The sequence below is a fragment of the Salvia miltiorrhiza genome, chromosome 7, assembly GCF_028751815.1.
Source record: "Salvia miltiorrhiza cultivar Shanhuang (shh) chromosome 7, IMPLAD_Smil_shh, whole genome shotgun sequence".
In the NCBI taxonomy this organism is placed as follows: Eukaryota; Viridiplantae; Streptophyta; class Magnoliopsida; order Lamiales; family Lamiaceae; genus Salvia; species Salvia miltiorrhiza.
This window is the reverse complement of record NC_080393.1, coordinates 32,752,541-32,766,721: the sequence shown is the minus strand read 5'-3', so window position 1 is coordinate 32,766,721 and position 14,181 is coordinate 32,752,541. Positions and strand designations below refer to the sequence as shown.

At 39.8% G+C, this 14,181-nt stretch overlaps 1 long non-coding RNA gene across 1 annotated transcript; it reads right to left on the bottom strand.

Annotated features, from left to right (window-relative positions):
• Positions 1 to 603: 603 nt before the first annotated feature.
• On the bottom strand, positions 604 to 1,770 carry LOC130996058 (uncharacterized). The gene is made up of 2 exons (XR_009092376.1): positions 1,466 to 1,770; positions 604 to 859 (listed from the first exon to the last, which is right to left on the bottom strand). It is a non-coding gene; the product is annotated as an uncharacterized LOC130996058 (long non-coding RNA).
• Positions 1,771 to 14,181: the final 12,411 nt, after the last annotated feature.

Sequence of the window (14,181 nt, the reverse complement as noted above, 5' to 3'; positions counted from 1 at the left end):
TCCTTAAAAACTTTGCTTTTGCCGGAAAGATTCAAGGAATCTAACTCGACCATTCGTACATTGATTCGTTAAGGGCTCGGGTAGTCCCAAACACGAAATAACATTCATTGAGTCGTTATGGGTTCGGGTAGTCCCAAACACGACACTAACTTGGTTATATGAGCCGAAGACTCAAAATAACAATATGAAAGCGATTAGCAATTCATAACTTATAGCATATGGAAAGCGATAAGCAATTCACATAGCATCATTCATTGAAAGCGCGCACTTCTTGAAAACATTCAAAACATTTAATAACTATGAAACCTTTAAATCGTACCTTTTTCTTGCGGCAGTGTGACGGCGAGCTGAGGTTCAACAACTTTCTTAGAAGTCTAGAGACACTAATCTAGACTCAACATTAGAAGCTTTTGGTTATCAGAGACATGAAAGAAAACTTATGCTCTGATACCATTCTGTCACACCCCAATTCTTTGAAACAATAACTATAACTGGGGTACGACTAATCATCTAAATAAACAAGGGAAAATCCTTGTGAAATCCGAATAAAAGGGATAACAATCGGGCTTAGCCCCTTTGGATGAAGAAAGACAGGTATTCAAGTGATACAAATCAATCAACAAACATAATAACTTCAGGATCACAAGTTTAGTGTCATGCTTCAGATAACCAACATTCACTGATCGAAATACTTGAGAGTCAATAGTTTAGGCTCAACAAAAGATATTGTTTAGAATCACAACATAATAGGTCTTAAGTTAAGGAACAAAAGACAGATACTGGCTAGTTCTACAGCGGAAGTCAAAATAAGGAGTTGAACTCTAGCCTCAGCTCCGCCCCGTCATCACCTGCCGTTAACCTGAAAACATTTGAAAGTATTTTTGGGCTAAGTACTAATGTACTTAGTGGGCTGCAACTTTAAAACATTTCATAACCTGAAGAACAGTTTATCCAATCATACTTGACATGACTTAGAAGGTTTTAAAGTGAAAGAACTTCTAAGCATGTTAAAATATTTCATTTATATAGATACATATATATATACTTATTTTGCGCACAGTTGTCACACTCATTTCTGTTACTCGCTGTGATCCCGGACCTCTAGCCACCGACGGATCCGTTTCTCCCATTTACTTGAACTCAGGGCGTAACTCAGACAAGTTTACTTTTGACCTCGGGACGATACCCACGCAGGCCCTTACATTCTATGCTTCGGAACACATCCAGCAAGCATCCTTATAACGCCTCTTAGTTAGTGCCCGAATGGAGATCAACCCACCGAGTCAGCTAACGGTGTACATAATTCTCAAATAACGTGTTAGGCTATAAGAGAACCTCAATTGATTCGTTGTGGCGAGCCTTAAACAGAGCAGAGTGCACAAAAATATTTATTGGATAAACAGTTTATATTTCACGAAACATTTAAGCTCATTAGCTCAATCATACATTTGGAAAATAAGCCCACCTGTATAGGCAATGCCTGTCGTTTAACGTTATCTCTGAATCGGAATAGCAGTGCTAATCCTCTTGACGTTCAAAGCCTACAAGAAATCTATTCTTAATAGGTCTCCTTGAATCTAATCTTAAGTCACGGTGAAGTGCTTAATATTCTATGATTCACTTAGCCGGGTTTTCAAAATTTAATGAATAAATAATTGAAAACATTTCTCTTGAGTTAAGAACACCAACAATATTCTTACTCATCTTTCTTTAAAAATTGGAATTATAAATAAAACCAATTAAATACTTTTATTGCAAAATAAATGCAATTTCATGTCATGCTTAGCATATAATAAGTAATTTACTTAAAATATGCACATAATAATAATATGATATTATTATGAAAACTAGTCCTTGAAAATAATTAATCAAACTAATTAATAGCTCAATTAATTAAAATAGGGCAGCCCAATTAAATTAATTGAAGGCAGTCCAAAGTCCTTAAATAAAAATAAGGGCCCAACACCTTTATTTAAAACAATGGCCCAACTGAAGTTTTAAAACCAAGGAAAATCGGCCCAATGGACTCGGCCCAATTCGCAAGCCCACCCTCAAGCCCAAACCTAGCCCAAAACTTCTCCCTCTCCTTCTACCTAAGCTGCGCCCCCATCAGACGCACACACACAAACACAAACGCATATCTCACTCTCTCTTTCCCAAGGCTCCGCCTCTCTCTCTCCCCCGAATCTCCTCCGGCGGACGAGCGCCGTCGACTCCCTCTCTCTCTCTGAATCAGTCCGGCGACTGCAGCAGGAAGGCTTCCACCGACCGCGACTCCCTCACTCTCCCTCTGTCCGTGGCCGAGCTAAAGGAATATTAAACTGAATTAACGTTCCGCTTTGCCCGATGATCGTTTCTTGGATTATTATTAATTTATCATACAACGATTAATCCTAACATGCTCCTATGAATTTAACAGCTGCACGTTGGAGTTCAGAAATACCTGAAGAATTCCTAAGAATTCGTCAATCTGTCGTTGAACAGGTCAGCCAACTTCAATGCTCCGTTTGACCCCTCAAACGACCTCCAATCGTATTTTGTGCAGAAATACGACTTCTTCGTATTCGAGAGAGCTTTCCGTGGCCGCCTGATTCGTCTGAATCGGAGTTCTGTGGAGGAAGTTATGGCCGTTTTACGGAGACTGCCAGAACTTGGTTTCCTGCGAAAATCTGACTCCAGCTCTGATCTTCTCGACTGTATCCCGCTCAGCTTTCACCGTTGGATGGACAACGATCTATGAAAGTCCCAAGAGAGAAATAAGCCCCACACGTTTTTCTTCCCTGCGCCCCACAGCTCTCAAAACCCTAATATTTTATCAGTGTGTTTTCCTGAGAGCTGACAGCTGTATTTAAATAAAATTAAATACGTGTGGGCACAGAATTAGTGTAGGAGGCATCTTTCTCTCCTTCTAGGGCTAGGAGACATTGGGCCAGTCCAGGGACCAGATACAAGGAATAAAGATGGGCCTCAAATAAATTAATTTATCTATGGTCAGCCCAGACCATAATTAATTTATAAATATCAGTTCATTCCACTAGAGAACCGATACTGACTTACCCCTTTATTGCCGGTGATGAGTCGGGGGCTTGTATTTAGACTTATTAAATCTCCGTATTTAAAATATCCGACATCCATTAATTAATTAGAGCTCTGACAGCTTAAATTAATTAATCTCTTAATAATTCCTTAAGCAGTACCACTCAAACTTTATTATTACGCCTGAACTTAATCAACCTGCAGGGTTTAGCGTAATAAACCTTATTGAGCTCCTTAAGGGGATGTCATTATCCTATACCGGATACGGGTACTAATACAGATAATCAAATATCATATATTAACCGCTATCACCCAAGATACAGAGTACTCGAGTTAGCATATAACTTTCACCCATAGTAAGTCAAAGTGATATACGAATTAATATATATATCTGAATACTTATTAGTATTAAGATTTATAAGTCACCGAGATCTTGATTCTTCACTTAAGTCAGATAGAAGAACACATCTCAAACTGTGGTCCTATCAATACGTAATGACGTACCAGTATAGACAAGTAGCCAAGACAAACTACTTCCATCTATACTGCAGCCTAAACCAATAACTTGTCCTAGAGTTATTTCGGCTGTGATCATATTATATCTCTTAAGGTTATTCCAATTATATGGTCTTCTGTGATCTACAACACACCATATAATCTACTTATATAGAGATAAAGAACATACATATGCAATCATGAACACAATCAGATAGGAGATTAGATAGTGAACTTAGGAAACATTGTATACAAGCATAAAACGTTCTTGCTTTCAGTATACAAATCCAACAATCTCCCACTTATACTAAAGCAAACTTTTAGTATACAATGCGTCTATTTACCAATCACCTAACACTTCTCCCACTTATACTTAAAGTTTCCTAAGTGGGTGGCATCAATCTGGCATCAATCACATTCCCATCTTTCAATGACCATTTGCGATAAGCCTTTTGTGAAAGATCAGTAGGTTTCTCCAATATGTGAGAATTTATTCTTTGAGCACAAAAACCTCGATTTACGAATAATCGTATAACTTGGTACTTACTCTCCATGTGTTTAACCCCTTGTGGTTCTTGGATTCCTTAGAGTTCGCAACTGCACTTGAGGTATCACGAAGGTGATGCTCCCACGCAAACTAGGAATTACCCTTAGATCCTGGAGGTAGTGGTCAAACCAAAAGGTTTTACCTCCCAAGAAAAAACACATAGCTCGAGGTAATTATTCTTTGTTCCGGTCAGCCTGGAAATCCGAAATCATATAATCCAAAAAGGAACTAAACTGTCTAACTAGTAAACTATCCTTATTCTCTAGTCATGGACTTGAGAATATAATTTACCACAGTTCAGTGTCCTTAACTAGGACTATACAGATATCTTACAATCATGCTAACTGCATAGCAAATATAAGATCTCGTACATAGCAATCCATACATGAAGCTTTCTACTGCGGAAACGTAGAATACTGCCTTCATTTCCTCAACCTTAATAGGCATCTTAAGACATAGTCTTTAGATAAAGGAACGCCATATCTAAAAGGTAGCAATCCTTTCTTGGCGGTATTCATACTACAACGAGTATTCTCAGTATCAATGTAAGACACTTGAGATAAGCCCAACATCCTTTTCTAGTGATCCCTTATTACTTTGATCACAAAGATGTATACTGTACCTCCTTAGTCTTTCATATGAGACTGTTCGGATAACCATTACTTTATGTCTTAACAATAGCTCCATATTGTCGCCAATTAGGAGGATATTGTTTACATAAAATGCAAGATTAACCACATCACCGATGACACGAGAGCGATTGACACGAGATGTTTCTCTCCCTCCCTCACGTAACCTCGATGGTTTAAGTGAGCTGCTATGGGTAAAATGATCCGAATGTTCTGAGCATGGCACTGGCGAAAATATCATCATAACCTATACCCTCACACTGGGCATAACCTTTCGCCACCAGTCTAGTTTTAAAAACTACGACCTTGCTCATTCGGACTTATCATTCTCTTGTATACTCACTTGCAACCTATGGCTTTACGTCATTCTGGTAGCAAGATTTTCTTAGTATACAACCATATTCTTAATGGATTGCTCCATTGAGGCGTGCCAGGAATCTACATTCTCGTCTTCCACTAATTTCAAGTAGATATCTGGGTCGATTCTCTTATATTCACTACCAGAGACTGAATCCAAAGATTCTCCCAAGAATATAAATCGATCGGGTTGTCCCACAACCCTCCCACTACAATGGATCTGTGGTGGCACATGTGTGTCAACAGTGCGTGCAGTGTCTTGTGGTACAAAACTCTTGCACACTTGGCTTGGGTGATGGAATCGCCTGTCTAATGTCTTCAATTTCTTGAAACACACTATCTGACTTGGATTAGTAATTATTCCCATAGTCCACTTCTAAGAATCGTGTGTCATTGCTAATAACCACCTTCTGATTCTTTAGGACTAATTGCAAAGATGCATAACTCATCATCGGACATATTTTTCCAAGAGTGACCTATTTCTTCTCTCCACCACACCATTTTATGTAGGGATTACACGGTGTAGTAAACTGGGTTGGAATCCCAAACACTGACAATGAATCAGAAAATATCATTTCTAACACATTATTGGCCCTTTATCCCCTTTGTCATAAATGACCTGGTCTCCATCTTTTCCTTTATACAGGATTCGCAGGTTCGAAATAGTACAACCTGGATTGAATCCAATGTACTTATTTAGACACGAGCCTTTGGATCCTGTTAAGATAGATGTGACCTAATCTAGGGTATCAATATATGTGTAAGATCCTCATGAGAGATTAGCCTTAACTTTTCTCTTTCTTTTGTTCGATGATGTAAATGCAATATAAAGGTATTTTGAAGACAAGTTATAGTGTGAAGAGAGATGTTCAAAAATACCAGAATAGACAACTTTTGTCATTTCTTATGATAGAAACAGCACTATCAAAAATGACATAAGATCCATCTATTCAAAATTTTGGAACATGATAAGGAACTCTCAAAAAACTAAACTATGTCTTTAGGACTTAAAGACAAGTCTTCAATTGCAACAACTGCGACTCTAGTCACGTTGCCTATGAAGACAATCATCTCATCACTTCTCAGCTTCCTTGTCAGCCTTAAAGCCATGCAAGGTGCAACAATCATTATCAGTTTCTCTCGTTATCCACTACTCACAACTGAGTAGAAAACGAGCTGACATGTCTCAGTTACTATAGCAAGTGAAGTACCTTAACCCTTTGCCTTGAGTATTGAAAGAAGAAATCTCCAATACCCAATCTTATCACACCACTACTCCCACTATTTCCCTTGTCTTTCTTGCCCCTTGGACCCTTCTTCTTCCCGTCATTCGACGAAGAAGATGGCTCTCCTTTGGCAATAACAAGTGCTTGCACATCTCTTTTTCCACAACTTCCTTAGCCGTAACTAGAGCATTCAACAACTCAAAAGAAGTATTATCTTTCTTGCTCATAACAGCATTGAGGCGGAAGTTCTTAATTAAAAGACTTGGGAAGAAAGTTCAGGATAATATCGACTTTTGCCTCACCGTCGATACTCCCACTGAGCAAGTCAAGTCCGTCAAAAAATTTGCATGACATGCTCGTGCACTGAGCTGTACTCACTCATAAAAATAACAAGATTACTCTCATTAAATTTAAATGAGCAGCTCAGTCCGACTCTCCGAACACTTTCTTAAGATTCAGCATGATGCTAATAGCATCATCCATGCCCTGATGTTGGAACTACAAAGCTTGTGACATTATACTCATAATATAGCATATAGCCACATTATTCGTCTCATGCCACCTTTTATGTAATTCCTTTTTCTCATCAGTTGACACATTATTCGGCCCATAAGAACGTGGAGTAGTAAGCAACACAAAAATTGTGTTAGTTTGTGATAAAGATAAAAATCCAAAAACGCGTTTCCATTTTATATATGTGGACCGGTTAAAAGACTTTGTGCAAGAATAAAGAAACAGGAGACATAGACATATCTGAAAGTAAACAAAATTAAACATGTAAGGACATGAACGCATATAGTTCGTAACAATAATATTGTAACCTTTTGATAAAACAATATTAGTGAAACCTCCAACGGCTCAAAGAATTCCATATGTAAGCCACGTGGGGTGGACAGTTACACACGAACTTCTCAACCAGACTATTTACCTAGTCATTTAATTTCTATCCATGTCAACTTAACCTTTTGACAAAAGAAATTAATAGTTGGCACCTTGACTAGACCATATCATCATCAAGAAGGGACTCCGTGGGGGAGTTGTACATTGTACTTGATATGATATCTAAGCAATAACCACATTTTAACCTTGAAAATTAAATTCTCGAAATTAACATACTCACGCGGACCATGTCGCTTTCAATTTAATTTTCTTGGTTATCTTATTTAATACCATTCTCCAAAGTACTTATGAAAATTACACAAGCAAGCCACGTGGGGTGGACCGTTACTGCATAACTCCCACTACTTTAATGGTTTAAATATTTTTTATAGAAACCTCTTCTGACAAACTTATGAGAAACAGATATGAAGTAAGTCACGTGGGGTGGACCGTTACTCATATTGCTAAACACTTTGTCTAGAGACCGCATGTGGAGGTCTACATAATTTTAAGAATAAAACTAACTAGAAATAACCACAATTTAACTTTGAAATTAAATTCTCGAATTTTGACATACTCACTCGGACCATGCCGCATTCAATTTAATTTCTTAGTTATCTTATTTAAATCCATCATCTAAAGTACTCGTGAAAAATTATACGAGTAAGCCACGTGGGGTGGACCGTTACTGCATAACTCCCACTACTTTAATGGTTTAAATATTTTTTATAGAAACCTCATCTGACAAACTTATGAATGAACAAACATGAAGTAAGCCACGTGGGGTGGACCGTTACTCATATTGCTAATCACTTTGTCTAGAGACCGCTTGTGGAAATCTAAATAATTTTAATCATCCATAAAATTATTAAGCTTAGTCTTTTTTCTTTCAAAAGGTTTGATCATGCTCAACACATAATCCTAAACATGCTCATCTAGAACGCAACATGTAACACATGCTCGCAGAATTCTAAAACATGCTTAAGAAAACGATAAACCTAGCATGCTTGTCTAAGCGCAGTTAATAAACACATATTAACAAGCAAAGACAAAACAACATGCTAAGAGCATAAAGGATTAACACCACGGCATGCAAAGAACAGTAATAAAAGAATTAAAATTCTTCGTGACCCAACATGCTTAAGAAAACGATAAACCTAGCATGCTTGTCTAAGCGCAGTTAATAAACACATATTAACAAGCAAAGACAAAACAACATGCTAAGAGCATAAAGGATTAACACCACGGCATGCAAAGAACAGTAATAAAAGAATTAAAATTCTTCGTGACCCATTCGTGGAATCCCAACACTAAACTATTACATTTTGTAAACAAAAGTAAAACTCGGCCCGAAAAAACTTCAAAACAAGCCCGTCTTTGAAACTAGGGTTTGGGCCCCCTAGGGTTTCTTGAAACTCGCGCCTACCTAGGGTTCGGGACACCCTAGACGCCACCGCCACCACGCCTTGACAGCAGCCAGACAGACTCGGCAGCAGCCTGCCCGGCGTGGCAGCAGCTTCCCGGCGCGAGCAGCAGCCTGCCCGGCGCACCAGCAGCCTCCCGGCGCGAGCAGCAGCCTGCCCGGCGCACCAGCAGCCTCCCGGCGCGAGCAGCAGCCAGCCCTGCGTGCAGCAGCACCAGCCCGGCGCGCACAGTAGCCAGCCCGGCGCACAGCCCCAGCGTGCAGCAGCAGCAGCCCGGTGCGCAGCCCGGCATGCATCCTCAGCTCCTGGTCCCGGCAACCTCGGCAGATCCAGCACGAGAACAGCAGCAACGGCAGCAGCGGCCGCGCGACTCCAGCCGGGCACGCAGCAACGCAAAGCACGCACGCGCAGCCCATGGCGCGCCCAGCCCCTGCTCGCCAACCATGCTCCTCGGCCCTACCTTTGCCCGACCAGTCTCGCCCCTCGGCACCTCGCTGCCCTCTTTACTCTCCAACTCCGTTCTTCGATGTTGATTCGTCGTCGTCATCGTTCCGTTTTCCAACAATTACAGATTACAAAGGAAAACAAATACAATTTGAAACCCTAATCTAACCACGGATTTATCTCGTGGTGAAAAACGATTACAACGTCAAACGACGTATCCCACGGATCAACAAACCACGAAGAACAACAGCAGTAAAAACAAACGCACATTATTAATCGTACATAAATTAATAATAGAGCCAAGAAAATAATCCTGGGCTCTGATACCAATTAAAGGAATATTAAACTGAATTAACGTTCCGCTTTGCCCGATGATCGTTTCTTGGATTATTATTAATTTATCATACAACGATTAATCCTAACATGCTCCTATGAATTTAACAGCTGCACGTTGGAGTTCAGAAATACCTGAAGAATTCCTAAGAATTCGTCAATCTGTCGTTGAACAGGTCAGCCAACTTCAATGCTCCGTTTGACCCCTCAAACGACCTCCAATCGTATTTTGTGCAGAAATACGACTTCTTCGTCTTCGAGAGAGCTTTCCGTGGCCGCCTGATTCGTCTGAATCGGAGTTCTGTGGAGGACGTTATGGCCGTTTTACGGAGACTGCCAGAACTTGGTTTCCTGCGAAAATCTGACTCCAGCTCTGATCTTCTCGATTGTATCCCGCTCAGCTTTCACCGTTGGATGGACAACGATCTATGAAAGTCCCAAGAGAGAAATAAGCCCCACACGTTTTTCTTCCCTGCGCCCCACAGCTCTCAAAACCCTAATATTTTATCAGTGTGTTTTCCTGAGAGCTGACAGCTGTATTTAAATAAAATTAAATACGTGTGGGCACAGAATTAGTGTAGGAGGCATCTTTCTCTCCTTCTAGGGCTAGGAGACATTGGGCCAGTCCAGGGACCAGATACAAGGAATAAAGATGGGCCTCAAATAAATTAATTTATCTATGGTCAGCCCAGACCATAATTAATTTATAAATATCAGTTCATTCCACTAGAGAACCGATACTGACTTACCCCTTTATTGCCGGTGATGAGTCGGGGGCTTGTATTTAGACTTATTAAATCTCCGTATTTAAAATATCCGACATCCATTAATTAATTAGAGCTCTGACAGCTTAAATTAATTAATCTCTTAATAATTCCTTAAGCAGTACCACTCAAACTTTATTATTACGCCTGAACTTAATCAACCTGCAGGGTTTAGCGTAATAAACCTTATTGAGCTCCTTAAGGGGATGTCATTATCCTATACCGGATACGGGTACTAATACAGATAATCAAATATCATATATTAACCGCTATCACCCAAGATACAGAGTACTCGAGTTAGCATATAACTTTCACCCATAGTAAGTCAAAGTGATATACGAATTAATATATATATCTGAATACTTATTAGTATTAAGATTTATAAGTCACCGAGATCTTGATTCTTCACTTAAGTCAGATAGAAGAACACATCTCAAACTGTGGTCCTATCAATACGTAATGACGTACCAGTATAGACAAGTAGCCAAGACAAACTACTTCCATCTATACTGCAGCCTAAACCAATAACTTGTCCTAGAGTTATTTCGGCTGTGATCATATTATATCTCTTAAGGTTATTCCAATTATATGGTCTTCTGTGATCTACAACACACCATATAATCTACTTATATAGAGATAAAGAACATACATATGCAATCATGAACACAATCAGATAGGAGATTAGATAGTGAACTTAGGAAACATTGTATACAAGCATAAAACGTTCTTGCTTTCAGTATACAAATCCAACACGAGCAACAGCAGCCATGGCCGCCGCGCTCTAGCCTCCCTCTGCTAAACCCAGCTCCGACGAGCCCCAGTTCCCGTTGGTCGACGACCCCCAGGCCGCCGCCGTGGCTCGGCCACCGACGAAGGACCACCGGCCTCATCTCCCTCTGTAAAACCAGCCACCGCCCCAACCCCTGTTCTCTCTCCTCCTCGGCAACGACGAAAACGCCGCCGCCTCCCTCGGCCTCTCTCTCTCTTGCCCGTTTCCGGCGACTGCAGCAGCAAGAGCCGCCCGCCGGAGCCCTAGGCTCAGCCTCCCCTGACTCGACTCAATACAGCAAGATCGAAGGCAGGAAACAAAATTCAAAGCTTCAAAATAAAATCTTTTCTCTTTCTTTCTTTTCTTTGAAAACAGAAATCCATGTACAAATGAATAGATCGTGCATAACGAAATGAAATCTGTACAAATAGATTTTGTTCGAAAACCTTGGTTCAATTCACATGAGTATGAGTGATGTATATACGTATATGTGTACATGAATGTTGGTGTTCTTTTGTCTGTTGCTCATTACAGAATTGATAAGGGTGATGAATTGAAATTCATGATGCTAACCGTGAATAAGAAAAAAATGGGTAGAGGTTAGCGGCCTGACCTGCTGTTGAATGAATCGAGCTATGTTGCTGCTCACTTGAATTCTTGCTGTGGAGAAAAGAAGTATGAAAATTCTGGATATTGAGAATGCCAACTGAAATTGGCTTGAACGTGCTTAAAGCAAGGGAATTTTGACAGCCTGTCCTTAGGCATGGCTGGAAAGTGAAATTTGGGGCTGCACTATAGTCTTGAGTTGGCAGAGGAACATGGCTTAAAGTTGGAGCTAGTAGCATAGTGTAGGGTGGCTGATGGGATTGCCTTCGAAAGCATGATTAAAAGTTGAGTTGGAGGTACACATAGAGTGGCTGGTAGGGTCTAGAGTATGGTGAAATGAGGTTATTGATTAGACAAATAAAATCCCTCAGGATAAAATTGTCGAAACTGTAATAATTCTTCAGGGTTTGCTAATTAAAAGCTCGGGAAAATACTTGAATGCTAAATTAAATAAATATGCAATGCATATAAATTTAATAACTAAATTTACAAATGCTTTTATAAATCATTTTTGTTGGAATTAAAATAAATTCATTTTCTTTTATCCGGCGTGAATCATCTTAAATCTAAGTTCAAAATTATTCTAAACTTAGCTCGAGGAAACGGGGTATTACATAAACTGGAAGGCACAAAGGTATTAACAAATAAATCACATAAATTCAATCAACTATTTACAAACCCTAGAATCAGCTAAACGAAACTAGCCAGACATATTGAAATAAAACATAAACATAATTAAAAAGAAAGCAATTAAAAAAAAAACTAAATTATATAAAAACTGAATGAAACCGATTGTAGCAACTTGAATCTTCAATCTTGATCCAAGCCTTGAAAACTAGAAAAGCAATAAAATTCTAAAGCTATAAAACTGAAAATATGAATGCTAGGGTTTTCGGTGATTGCTGAATAGGTCAAAAGAGGACCTATTTATAGATTCCAGATTTCCTTCGGATCACCATGGAAGTTGCCATGTAAAGTAAAATTCTAAAGATAAAAGAATCGTGTGAAATAAGGCAACTCTCCAGCTAGATACGCGCTCCGAAAAATACTCCTACTCTTGCTGAATTCGCAGCTCTCGCCAGAGGAACGGATGTCACCCGAGAAACGGGTCGCGCCGGAGAAATGACGATTTCTCTGCTATCGCTAGAGGAACGGTGATTTCTCTGGCTTCTCGATTCCACTGTAATGGACTTTTGCTTAGCTGCTCTGACTATTGACTCCTCCGGTGATGACTTCGCTACACTGGCTTCTTGATTTCATTGTCTCCAGAGAAATGGTGATTTCTCTGACTCCAGAGAAATGGTGATTTCTCTGGCAATTGATTCTGCTGCACTGGAGACTTGATTTCGCTGTACTGGCACTTCGCTTTTCTGACGCTGGCGCTTCTCTGCTATGGACTTTGACTTCTCTGACTCCAGAGGAACGGTGATTTCTTTGACTCCAGAGGAACGGCGATTTCTCTGACTCCAGAGGAACGGTGATTTCTCTGCTCTGGAGACCAGAACATCTAGAAAACGCCAAATTCATCCAAAATTCTCCAAAATTGCATTCTTCCATCTCGAAAGCCTAAATCTTCTGCAAAGCATAGAATACACCATAAACGCACCAATTTCCAGAAGATTATCTTAAAACACGCACAAACAAACCCTTAAAAATAGAGTAAATTAAGCATAAATCAACTACTACTTGTGCGACGACATATATTCGGAGTGACGTTGTTTCGTCAAGAGTCCACCGATGGCGACCAATCCGAAGGAGGCGAGGATCAAGAAGATGCATGAATCGGCATGGAAGGATGTCGAGCGTGCCTTTGGAGTGCTTCAAGCTCGATGGAGAATCATTCGAAGTCCAGCGCAAGGTTGGTACGTCAAGAATCTCAAGGACATCATGATGTGTTGCATCATTCTCCACAACATGATTGTGGAGAACGAAGGTGATAGAGTTGCCCATTGGAGAGATGACGACGCAGGAAACATGACGTCTAGCAGTGACTCGACGGAGAGTGCTCGAGCAACCCCGATTTGCTTCGAGGAATACGTGTAAAGAGATGCGATTCTCTGAGATAGGCAGATGCATGTTGTGCTCCAACATGATTTGATGGAGCACGTTTGGGCACGTTTCGGACCTCTAGAGCCGAAATAGTTAATTTAGGATATGTCTTTAAATTTTTAAGATTTATGTAATTTTTAGGATTTTAAAATTAATACAATTTAAATTTAAAGTAAATTGTCTTATTTAAATTTGTGCAATTAAAATTAAATAAAAAATACAAAAATCAAAACTAAAACGATACCTTCTTGACCCAATATGGTCCCCTCTATCAGGTCACCTATAGGTCATCCCAACTACTGATGCTCTTAATTAGATACTCCCTCCGTCCCATAATAAGTGGCCACATTTCCTTTTTCGTCTGTCCCACTATAAGTGGCTGCTTTCTAAAAATGGCAAAAGTTTACTTTAATTAAGTCAACAATTACTCACTAATTTGGTCAACAATTGTAGGCCACTTTCTAAAAATGCCAAAATTACTTTAATTAAGTCAACAATTACTCACTAATTTGGTCAACAATTGTAGGCCACACTCTATTAAAATATATAACACTCAATTTCTTAATCTCCGTGCCGAAAAGAATGTGGCCACTTATTATGGGACGGAGGGAGTATTTTTTGAA